A 13,258-nucleotide genomic window follows, 5' to 3' on the forward strand; every position below is an offset into this window, starting at 1 on the left:
TATGCTACAATTCTACTTTGGTGACAGGAACAGAGGATTTTAAGTTACTAATAAAACACCTATTCCATCACTTACTGGCTGTGTCATTTTTTTTGAGGCTGTGTAATTTGTAAAACTGAGGCTTTACTAATCCTCAGTTTCTTCATCTATAAACAGGGATACCTATCTACCTCATGGCACTATCCTGAGAAATACATCAAATACAATAATGAATTTACAAGTGCTTGTTTAAAATATTGGTATTATTAGAGTGGAAAGCTCTGCTTATTATGTAGTTTCAGAAAACTCTAAATATTCTAACCAGAACTTTAGCTACATTAGGTTCTTTATTGTTAATCTCATCATTTCCAGCTTTTGACAGAAATCAATGGTCAATGTAAGGTTATAGATTATAGTTATTCATGCCTTCTTATGGTTTCTGTGGCAGACATACATGACAGTGATCCTTAATGAGTCATGTCTTCATATAATCCCCCTGCATGCAGGAAGAACCTGTGACTTGCTTCTAATTGACGGAATGTGGGAAAGTGATGAGATGTCACTCTCTTGATTATGTTACATTACAGAATACTGTGTGAGCAGACTGGAGTAAGAAGCTCTCCTGCAGGCCTTGAAAAGCAAACCACCATGGAGACAGTCATGTAGCAGGGAACTATAGGCAATCCCTAGGACCTGAGAGAGGCTTTCACCTGACAGTCAGTAAAAAGCCGGGCCCTCAGTCATACAGCTCCAAGGAAATGAATTCTGCCAATGACCTGAATAAGTGTGGAAGCAGATTTCTTCATAATTGAACCTCTACATAATACAGCCTGGCCAATAGCTTTATTGCAGCCTTATGAGATCCTAAGCAAAGGACCCAACTACACTGTGCCCAAACTCCTGATGCACGGAAACTATGAGATAATAAATGCATGTTATTTTAAGCCACTGAATTGTGGTAATTTGTTACACACAATAAAAAACGAATACAGACACCTCTGTCCGGTCTAAAATTTTATCTGAGGAAAGCATCTATAGATATTCTAACAGGCACCAGCCACTGTAATAAATCTCTTTTAAACTCACATTCCTGCTGCAAAATCAACAAAGAACAGATGGGACAAATAGAAAACAAATAGTATAATCAGGGCTTAAAAACTTTTTCTGTAAAGGGCCATGGAGTAGATGTTTTTGGCTTTGTGGGCCATATGGGTCTCTATCACAACTACTGAACTCTGTCATTGTAACACAAAAGCAGTCACAGACAATAGTAAATAAATAAATAAATAAATAAATAAATAAATAAAGCCATGTTCCAATAAAACTTTAATTATTAAAAAAAAACAACACTTAGTGGCCGGGTGCAGTGGCTCATGCCTATAATCCCAGCACTCTGGAAGACCGAGGTGGGTGGCTCACCTGAGGTCAGGAGTTCGAGACCAGCCTGGCCAACACAGTGAAACCCCGTCTCTACTAAAAAATACAAAAACCAGTCAGGCATGGTGGTGCACACCTGTAACCCCAGCTGCTTGGGAGGCTGAGGCACAAGAATCACTTGAACCCGGGAGGCAGAGATTGCAGTGAGCTGAGATCACACCACTGCACTCCAGCCTGGGCAACAGAATGAGACTGTGTCTAATAAAATAAAATAAAATAAGAAAAAACACTTGGTGAGTGTGATTTAATCCCCAAGGTTATAGTTTGCTGATCCCCAAGTAAGATGGTTGATTTAAACTCAACAATATCAATAATCACATTAAATATAAATGGACTAACCACTTCCAATTAAAGGCAGAGACTCAGGAATGCTACTCAGCAAAAGGGACAAGCTATTGAAACATGTAACAACCCGGATCTCAAAGTATGCTCAATAAAAAAAGCCATGCAGTATGATTCTATCTATATAACATTCTCAAAATGACAAAATTATAGAGGTGGAGAACAGATTATTGTTTGCCAGAGGTTAGGGAAGGATGAGAGGAGAGGAGAGGAGTAGCTGTGGCTATAAATGAGTAGCACAAGAGATACTTGTGATGGAACTGTACTGTATCTTGTCTGCAGTAGTGATCATATGAATCTATATGTGATAACATACACATACACACAAATGAATGCATGTAAAACAGGTGAAATTTGAATATTTGCACACCCATGTTCACTGTGGCATTATTTACAACAACCAAGAGGTAGAAGCAGCCTAAATGTCCTTAGACAATGTATCAAAGTCAATTTCCTAGTACAAAAGTTATGCAAGATGTTATCATTCAGGGAAACTGGGTGAAGGAAACATAAGATCTATTACTTCTTACCATTGCAAGTGAATCTACAATGGTCTCAAGTAAAGACTTTTTTAAAAAGAGAGATTTTCAGATTGGATAAGAAAAAGTGAAACCCAACTATCAAATGCGTACAAGAAAAAAAACCTACTTTAAGTATAAAGACACAAATAGGTTAAAGGAATTGGATAGAAAGAAGACACACCACGCCAACAGTAACAAGAACAAAAAAAACCCTAAAGAATTTTTAAAAACTGAAGAGTAGCTATAATATCAAACACATAAAATTGTTAGTGATAAAAAACACTATATAAAAATATTACATGCAAAAGAAAGAAGTTGGACCCTTGCTTTACACCATATACAAAAACTAACTCAAAATGAATTAAAGACCTAAATGTAGCCCTGAAACCATAAAATGACTAGACTTGAAAACATGAAGCTACTGGAGGAAAACACGTGGGGTAAAGGCTTCACAATATTGAATTTATCAACGATTTCTTGTATATGATGTAAAAAGCACAAGCAACACAAGTAAACACGGACAAATGGGACATCAAACTTTAAAACTTCTATGCAGTAAAACAATCAATAGAGAAGAAAAGGCAACCTACAGAATGGAAGAAAATAGTATTTGCAAATATATACCTGAAAAGGGGTTAATATCCAGATATACAAAGAACTCCTACAACTCAATAAAAAAACAAACAAACAAAAAATGAAGAACCCAATTTTAAAATGGGCAAAAGGTTGGGTGCAATGGCTGGTGAATGACTGTAGTCCCAGCTACTTGGGAGGCTAAGGTAGGAGGACCACTTGAGCCCAGGAGTTGAAGGTCAGCCTGGGCAATACAGCAAGCACCTGTCTCAAAACAAAACAAAACAAACAAACAAAAATCAAAAACATGCCAGGTGTGGTGGCTCACTCCTATAATCCCAACACTGGTAGGCTGAGACTGGAGGATTGTTTGAGCCCAGGAGTTCGAGATCAGCCTGGGCAACATACACCTTGTCTCTACAAAAAATACAAAAATTAGCTGGACGTGGTAGCATGTGCCTATAGTCCCAGCTACTCGGGAGGCTAAGGTGGGAGGATCACTTGAGCCCAGGAATTCAAGGCTGCAGTGAGCTGTAATCATGCCACTGAACTCCAGCCTGGGTGACAGAGTAAGACTGCCTCAAAAAAAAAAAAAAAAGAAAAAAAAAGGTAAAGGACTTGAATAGACATTTCTCCAAAGATGATATACAAATGGCCAAGAAGTATAGCCCTTCTTCAGTATCCTCAGAGGACTGGTTGCAGGATCCCTGCAGATACCAAAATCCATGTATCCTTAAGTCCCTTATATAAACTGGTATGGTATTTGCATATAACCTATGTACATCCTCCTACATATTTTAAATTATCTTTTAAATTATCTCTAGATTACTTATGATACCTAAGACAATGTAAATGCTATGTAAATAGTTGTTATATTTTTTAAATTTGTATTATTTTTATTGGATTTAAAAAATATTTTCAATCCATGTTTGGTTGAATCTGGGGATGTCTAACCTGCAGACACTGACAATCAACTGTATATAAAAAGATGTTCAATATCACTAATCATCAGGGAGATGTAGATCAAAATCATGAGATATCACCTTACACTTGTTGGGATGGGGAAAGAAAGAAGTGTTGGCAAGGACTTAGAGAAACTGGAAACCCCTTCCACTGCTGGTGGGAATGTAAATTGGCTTCCATAGCTGCTACGGAAACAGTATGGATAGTCCTCAAAAAGTTAGAAATAGAATTACCACAAAATCCAGCAATTCCACTTCTAGGTATATATCCAAAAGAAGTAAGAACAGGATAGTAAAGACATATTTGCACACCCATGTTCACTGTGGCATTATTTACAACAACCAAGAGGTAGAAGCAGCCTAAATGTACATCATCAGATAAATGGAAAAGGAAAATGTGATTTATACATACAATGGAATACCATTCAGATTCAAAAAAGATGAAAATCCTGTCATATGCTACAACATGGGTGAATCTTAAGGACATTATACAAAGTGAAATAAGCCAGAGACAAAAAGACAAGTTCCACTGATTCCACTTATATGAGGTATCTGAAGCAGTCAAATTCATAGAAAGTAAAATGGTGGTTGCCAAGAGAGGTGGAAAGAAGATGTTCAATGGGTATCGTTTCAGTTTTGCAAGATAAAGTTCTAGAGATCTGCTGGACAACAATGTACATATAGTTAACATTAGTGTACTGTACACTTAAAAATGGTTAAGATGGTAAATTTTATGTTGTGTTTTTCACTGCAATAAAAAAAGACACTACATAATGACAAAAGTGTCAATTCCCAAAGACACAGTATAGTCTAAATGTGCATACACCTAACTTCAAATCTTCAAATCTTCAAAATACATAAAGCAAAACCAAAAAGAACTAAAGGGAGAAACAGACAAATCCACAATTATAATTGAAGAGATTTCAACATTCCTCTTCAGTTATAGAACTAGTTAACAGAGAATTAGCAATGACATAAAAGAACAGAACACATCATCAACCAACTGGATTTCATGGGTGCTTATAGAACACTCCTCCCAACAACGGCAGAATATACATTCTTTTCAAGTGCACATGGACCTATATAAGCCATATCCTGAGTCAATAAACAACCCTAAACAAATTTAAAAGAAATTACATTGTATAAAATGTAATCTCTGACTATAATGGAATTAAACTAGAAATAAGTAATAAAGACAACAGAAAACTCTCCAAATGCTTACAAATTAAATGCACACATCTAAATAATCCATGGAGCAAAGAGGAAGTCTTACGAGAAATTAGAAATTTCTTCATTAAGTTAGTTAACAAAAATGAAAATATAAAATATCAAAATATCAAAATTTGTAGGCTACAGGTAAAAAAGCGGCTTAGGGGAAAGTTTAGAAAATTATGTGCTTACATAAAAAAAAAGTATTAAATCAAAAAAATTAGCTGGGCGTAGTGGCAGGTGCCTGTAGTCCCAGCTACTCTGAGGCTGAGGCAGGAGAACGGTGGCGTGAACCCGGGAGGCGGAGCTTGCAGTGAGCCGAGATCACGCCACTGCCCTCCAGCCTGGGTGACTGAGACGCCGTCTCCAAAAAAAAAAATAAGAAAGTATTAAATCAATATTCTAAGACTTTACTTTCAGAAACCAGAAACTAGAAAAAGAACAAAATAAACTCAAAGCAAGCATAAGGAAATAAACAGCACAAACAAAATTAATTGAAAACAAAAAACAATAGATAAAAATCCAAACCAAAAGCTATTTTTAAAAGATCAACATATTTTTAGTGGAGATGGGGTTTCAGCATGTTGGCCAGGCTGGTCTCAAACTCCTGACCTCAGGTGATCCACCTGCCTCGGCCTCCCAAAGTGCTGGGATTACAGGTATGAGCCACCACACCTGGCCTGTTGATCAACAGAATGATAAACATCTGGCAAAAAAGGCGGGGAGGGAAGACACACATTACCAATATCTGCAATATCAGAGACTATCATTACAAACCCCACTGGCATTAAAAAGGTAAATAAGGTGAATGCTATGAAAAATTCTACATACATAAATGTGACAACTTAGATAAAATGGACCAATTCCTCAAAACCCACAAACTACCAAAACTCACTCAAAAGACAACCTGAGCATTGCTATAACTATTAAATTAAATCACCGTTTGAAAAGCAATCTTCAAGCCCAGATGGTTTCACTACATTCTACCAAACATTTAAAGAAGAAATAGCCTCAACTCTACAAAATCTCTTTCAGAAAACGGAAGAGGAGAAAACACTTCCCAACTTATTTCATGAGAAAACCTATGACTCTGATACCAAAAACAAAGATAGTACAGAAAAGGAAACTACAAATCAATGTCCCTCATGAATACAGACATAAAAATCCCCAACAAATATTAGCAAATATAATCCAGCAAAATATAGAGAATGATCACGACCAAGTAGAATTTATCCTAAGAGTTTATGCAAGGCTGCTTCAATATTCAAAAAAATATAGTCTACCATATTACCAGCATATTAAACCATATTAAACCACCACAACAACATACTAAAGAAGAAAAACCACATAGGAAGTAAAAGTTATCTCCAGTGCAATAAAGCAAGAAAAAGAAAAGGCAAAGACTGGAAAGAAACAAAACTGTCCCTATCAGCACACATAATTGTCTACATAAACCATTCCCAAGGAACAGCTAGAACTAGTAAGTTTAGCAAGGTCACTAAAAACAAGGTGAACATGGCTGGGCACAGTGGCTCACGCCTGCAAACCCAGCACGTTGGGAGGCCGAGGTGGACAGATCACGAGGTCAGGAGATCGAGACCATCCTGGCTAACATGATGAAACCCCGTCTCTACTAAAAAAATACAAAAAATTAGCCAGGCGTGGTGGTGGGCGCCCGCTACTCAGGAGGCTGAGGCAGGAGTGAGGGTGAGGCGTGAACCTGGGAGGCGGAGCTTGCAGTGAGCCGAAATGCGCCACTACACTCCAGCCTGGGCGACAGAGCAAGACTTTGTCTCAAAAAAAAGTGAACACACAAAAAATTAATCATAACATAGCACACTGTAGCCTGGAACTTCAAGCCACTGCACCTGGCTATAGTTTCATATAGTTTCTGATCCATTTTATATAATATATAAAATATATTTTTATGTTATATATATAACTACACCTAAAACAATAAAACTTTTTGAAGAAAACACAGAAAAACTTCATGACTCGGGGTCAGGCTACTAGTTGTTAAATATGAAAGAAAAAAATTGCTAAAACGGACTCCATCAAAATTAAAACCTTTTGCTATGAGAAAGACACCGTAAGAGAATAAAAAGACAAGCTTCAAACCAGGAGAAAAATGTTGGCAAATCACATATTTGACAAAAAATTTACATCCCAAATACATAAAACTTTCAAACTTAACAGTAAGAAAAACAACTCAATTAAAATATGGACCAAAGACTTAAGACACTTCACCAATGAAAATATATGGATGGAAAACAAGCACACAAAAAGATGTTCAACATCACTGCCATTAGGTAAATGAAAATTAAAATAATGAACCAGGCACAGTGGTGTGCGTTTGTAGTCTCAGCTACCTAGGATGACTGCTTAAGCCCAAGAGTTCGAAGCTGTAGTGCACTATCATCCGATCATGCCTGTAAATAGCCACTACACTCCAGCCTAAGCAACACAGCCCCTGCCACATCCCCATACACACACCCCACAATCATATTGAAATACCACTACACATCTATTAGAATGGCTAAAATAAACAATACTAACAATACCAAGTGCTGGTGAGGATGTGAAACACCTGGAAATTTCATATACTGCTGGTGGCAATGCAAAACAGCATCACTGTTCTAAAAAAAAAAAAAAAAAAAAAAAAGGTGGAAGTTTCTTACACAGTTAAACATATTCTTATACTATGACCCAGCAATCTGACTCCTGGCAATTTAACCTAGAGAAATGAATGCTCGTGTTTGCACAAAAACTTGCACATGAAAACGTATAGCAGCTCTAGTTGCAATTGCTAAAAACTGAAAACAATCCAAATAACCTTCAACAAGTCAATGGATAAACAAACTGTGGGTACACCCATACAATAGAACACTACCTCACAATAAAAAGGAACAAACTCGGTACATGCAATGACCTGGATGAATCTCAATGGCTGCTGAGTGAAACAGGCCAGTCTCAATAGGTTACTACATACTCTATGATTCCATTTATATGATATCCTCAAAAGGACAAAATCATAGTGATGAAAAACAGATCAGTGGCTGCCAGGGATGAGGGGCAAGGAAAGAGTATGACTAAAAGGAGATGGCAAAAAGAGAGTTTTATGGGATGATGAAACTATTTTGCATCTATTTTAAATGTTAATTTAAAATTGATTTGGGTGATTAGACAAATCTACACATTTGTTAAAATTCATGGACTTGTACCCCAAAAATGTCAATTTTGCTATATGATAAAAAATAAAATGCAAAAAAAGATTGTTGCATTCCAACATACTCATGATAAAACTCAAAAGACACAAGGCAATATAATCACAAGCCACTCTACTGCTTAAGGGATATATCAGCCCATAAAATAAAATGTAAAGGCTGGCCAGGCACAATGGCACATGCCTGTAATCTCAGCACTTTGAGAGGACAAGCTAGGAGGATCGCTTGGGCCCAGGAGTTCAAGGCCAGCTTGGGCAACAGAGTGAGATCCAGTCTCTATAACAAATTTTAAAATTAGCCACGTGTGGTGGCACGCACCTGTAGTCCCAGCTACTTGGGAGGCTGAAGTGGGAGGATCACTTGAGCCCAGGAGGTCGAGGCCACAGTGAGCTGTGATCATGCCTCTGCACTCCACCTGGGGTGACAGAGTAAGATTCTGACTCAAGAAAACAAACACACACAAACACAAACACACACACACACACACACACACACACAATATAAAGGCAGACATCAGCATCACGACAGAAAACACTATCTGCCATCACTGTTCTAATTGCATGAAAATTAAATCATTTAGTCCTCACTACAACTCTATGAAGTAGCTACTTTTATTTTGCCCTTTATCCTTCCGCCTCAGCCCCCCTGCCCGAGTAGCTGGAACTATAGGCGTGCACCACCATACAGGGCTAATTTTTGTATTTTTTATAGAGATGGGGTTTTGCCATGTTGCCCAGGCTGGTCTTGAACTCCTGGACTCAAGCGATCTGCCCACTTAGGCCTCCCAAAATGCTGGGACTACAGGCCTGAGCCTTCTTTCACTTATTTTGCCATGTCATATTTTGTGCCCTAACTATCCGAAGAAACTGAGGCACAGCGAGATGGATGAAGCCCAAGTAAGTAGTGGAGCCAGGATGTGAACCTAGGAAGCAGGGCTCCCCAGCCTGTGCTATTAACTACCACACTACTGTTCAAAGCACTTTATAAGTGAAATATAATTACAGAACAAAATATATGAAAAACCAAGGTCCTTATCTTCTCCCTCACTATACTTTTAGATTCCCCTACTTGTACAAGTAGCAACACCATTTTTTCAGTTACCCTACTTCAAAACGTGAGCCATATTTGACTCCTCTCAACTTTCACAACCTATCCACTTCAATTCTCCTGGATTCTACTTGGAAAAATCTCTGTTCATCCATCCCTTTCTTCCTATTATCATTGAACTCTATTCTCTCTCATTGTACTCTAGTTCAGATCCACATACTAACCTGGATTGTAGTGACTTCCCCTAACCAATCACCACATTCCTCCTTGCCATCAATAAACATCTCTCAAGGATTAGATGCTGCTAGATTTATCTAACTCTAACTGTCCTTTCCAAACTGCTTAATGTATGTAGTTCAGCTTATCCTGGCATTCAAGGTCCTCATTGCTCTGGCTCTAGTCTACCTTCCAGTCTTTTTCTCCATTCATTTTTTACATAAAGTAGGGAAAGGGGGAAAGAAGATGGAAAAACTACTCATTAAACCACTGTGCACTACCTATTTTGCCAGTAATCTTAAATATACTCTTGTTTAAGCATCACCTTATGGATGGTTCTAACATCCCTGACTTGCCCAAGGCCACACAGCTAGAAATGGTGGGAGATGGGGTTTCAATCCAGCTGTGATTAAGTCCATTCTTTTTCTACTATATCACAGATTTAATTATTCAGTTTTCCTCAAATGTATTTGCAAATGCTCAAGCTATTCCTTGTGAGGGAATGATGTCAAGGCCCAGCTTAAATTATTCCTTTTTATGAATTCTTCCCTAATTCTCCCAACGGGATGTGATCTTTCTTGTGAACCCCCATAGTACGCTGCATTTCTCCGACTCGTTCACTTTCTTTCTTTTGTATTTTAGACTTGCCTGCTTAACACAGTGTACCCTTTTTTGAAGACTGTGTCTTAACAATATCTATGTATTTGCCCACAATGAGCCAGAGTCATGAGTGACTGAATTAACATGATCTCTATGGGTTGGGTTTTTTCCCCCAATGAAAAAAACTGGGTCAACTTGGCTCTCTGCTCCTCCCATTCGACACACAGCTGCATCTTCTCATGCATTGCCAGCTGCATCGCTGAGGTAGTGAAGGTGAAGGCCAGAGTCAACGGATTTGGTCGTATTGGATGCCTGGTCACCAGGGTTGCTTTTAACTCTGGAAAAGTGGATATTGTCGCCATCAATGACCACTTCATTGACCTCAACTACATGGTCTACATGTTCCAGTAGGATTTTACCCATGGCAAATTCCATGCACTGTAAAGGCTGAGAATGGGAAGCTTGTCAACAGTGGAAATCCCATTACCATCTTCCAGGAGCTAGATCCCTCCAAAATCAAATGGGGCAATGCTGACGCTGAGTACATTGTGGAGTCCACTGGTGTTTTCACCCCCATGGAGAAGGCTGGGGCTCACTTGCAGGAAGGAGCCAAAAGGGTCATCATCTCTCCCCACTTTGTTGACGCCCCCATGTTAGTGATGGGCATGAACCATGAGAAGTATGACAACAGCCTTAAGATCATCAGCAATGCCTCCTGCACCACCAACTGCTTAGCGCCCCTGGCCAATATCATCCATGACAACTTTGGTATCACGGAAGGACTCATGACTACAGTCCACGCCATCACTGCCACCCAGAAGACTGTGGATGGCCCCTCTGGGAAACTGTGGCGTGACGGCTGCAGGGCTCTCCAGAACATCATCCCTGCCTCTACTGGTGCTGCCAAGGCTGTGGGCAAGGCCCTCTCTGAGCTGAATGGGAAGCTCACTGGCATGGCCTTCTGTGTCACCACTGCCAAGGTGTCGGTCATGAACCTGACCTGCCGTCTGGAAAAACCTGCCAAATATGATGACATCAAGAAGGTGGTGAAGCAGACGTTGGAGGGCCCCCTCAAAGGCATCCTGGGCTACACTGAGCACCAGGCTGTCTCCTCCGACTTCAACAGCAACACCCACTCTTCCACCTTCAATGCTGGGGCTGGCATTGCCCTCAACAACCACTTTGTCAAGATCATTTCTTGGTATAGCGATGAATTTGGCTACAGCAACAAGGTCGTGGACCTCATGGCCCACATGGCCTCCAAGAGTAAGACCACCAGACCACCAGCCCCAGAGAGAGCATGAGAGGAAGAGAGAGGTCGTCACTGCTGGGGAGTCCCTGCCACACTCAGTCCCCCACTACACTGAGAATCTCCCCTCCTCACTTTCCATGTAGAACCCCTGAAGAGGGAGGGGCCTAGGAGTCCCACCTTGTCGTGTACCATTAATAAAGTCCCCTATGCTTAGCCAAAAACAAACAAACAAACAAACAAACAAACCTTGGTCAACTCTTGTCAGTCTAGTGAGTCGTCGTCTTCTTCTTTCTTCTTCTTTTTTTTTTGAGGCAGGGTCTCACTCTGCCACCCAGGCTAGAGTAGAGTGGCGCAATCTCGGCTTATCACAGCCTTGACCTCCCAGGCTCCAGCAATCCTACAGGTGTGCAACCACCATGCTGGGCCAATTTTTGTATTTTTTGTAGAGATGGGGTTTTGCCATGTTGCCCAGGCTGGTCTTGAACTCCTGGACTCAGGCCATCTTCCCACCTGGGCCTCCCAAAATGTGGGGACTACAGGCCTGAGCCACTGCGCCCAGGAGTCTTCTTTCACTTATTTTGTCATGCCATATTTTGTGTCCTATACGAGTATTATGACAGCAGGTATCACTAATATCTTATTTTTAAACTTTACTAAGTTAAAATGCATACAGTTCAAAATGATCATACACTTTTTCCCCTTACATCAAACTACTCTAGCTCTATCTAGTGAAAGTTTTATTATTGTTGTCACAAAATGTTTTCATTTGTCAGCGTACTATTTCTATGAAAAGGGCTTTAATAAATATTCATTTTTATAAAATTATTTTTACATTTGAATTCAGATTTGGGCAGGACACAACAGCTCAAAAGCCGTCTATACCAAATTCTCTTAAAATGGTCTGTTTAAATAATGCAATGTCCTCAACTTTAAAAAATCTATTATATATAATAGAACAGGAAGACAGAAGCAGGAAAAGACTACTTACTCAAAGACTATTCACTCTGCCTAAGGAACTCAGTAGACGTTAGGACTTATAAAGACCGTGTATTAGTATCAAGTAAAAATGTAATTCAACCTAAACTCCAGAATTTAAACAATCAGATTTTTTTTAAAAATACGCCTAAGATTCTGATTCTTAGGGAGAAAAATAAATGATATTCCTCCTTCCTCAAATGTATTAAAAGATTAAAAGCACAAAACAACAGAGAGGAAAAAATGGACATCGTGTCACATCACTGTCATAACATGCCACAGATGTCCATTTCTATCACATGTTGGCATGTTATGACAATGAAGCAGACAGGAAGTTGACTCCTTTTTTTTTTTTTTTGCTCCTCTAAGTGCCAGTAAAGGCATATCGATCAACAAAATAGGAAGTTATGAAGAGAAAATGCTTCAAACAGAAGCAGACAAGTTTATAGTTCAATGCAGAGCATACGTAACAAAACTAATATATTTTTATATGTAAACATCATTTACAATGAATTACAGAAAACAGGACTGATAGCAAAAGCTTAAAGTATTATTATGCTAAACCAGACCACCTTATTCTCTTTCTCTAGCTTCCTTTGTACTTATAATTTCTATCACATTTAGCATGTGATATTAATATGTAATACCATTACGCTGAATACTGTACTAACTCACTTTACACTGTATTATCCTCGTAACTCTTTGCAGCACAGTGACTGTGTTTTTATACTACACATTAATCAAAAGACTACTAAACAGAAAGAGGAACTCCAAATGGCACTTGGTGTTCTGTTTTGGGGTTTTTTTTTTTTTTGAGGCAAGGCCTGGCTCTATTGGCCCAAGCTGGAGTGCAGTGGGGCAATCTCGGCTCACTGCAATCTCCGACTTCCGGGCTCAAGCCATCCTCCCACCTCAGCCTTC

General features: G+C 39.2%; 1 protein-coding gene and 1 pseudogene across 1 annotated transcript in view; one reads left to right on the top strand and one right to left on the bottom strand.

Moving 5' to 3' along the window:
- KLHL8 (kelch like family member 8) overlaps positions 1-13,258 on the bottom strand; it is a 61,074-nt gene that overhangs the window by 35,104 nt on the left and 12,712 nt on the right. The window lies entirely within an intron of this gene.
- On the top strand, positions 10,264-11,414 carry LOC129059182 (glyceraldehyde-3-phosphate dehydrogenase-like; annotated as a pseudogene).

This window comes from Pongo abelii, chromosome 3, assembly GCF_028885655.2.
Source record: "Pongo abelii isolate AG06213 chromosome 3, NHGRI_mPonAbe1-v2.0_pri, whole genome shotgun sequence".
Classification (NCBI taxonomy): Eukaryota; Metazoa; Chordata; class Mammalia; order Primates; family Hominidae; genus Pongo; species Pongo abelii.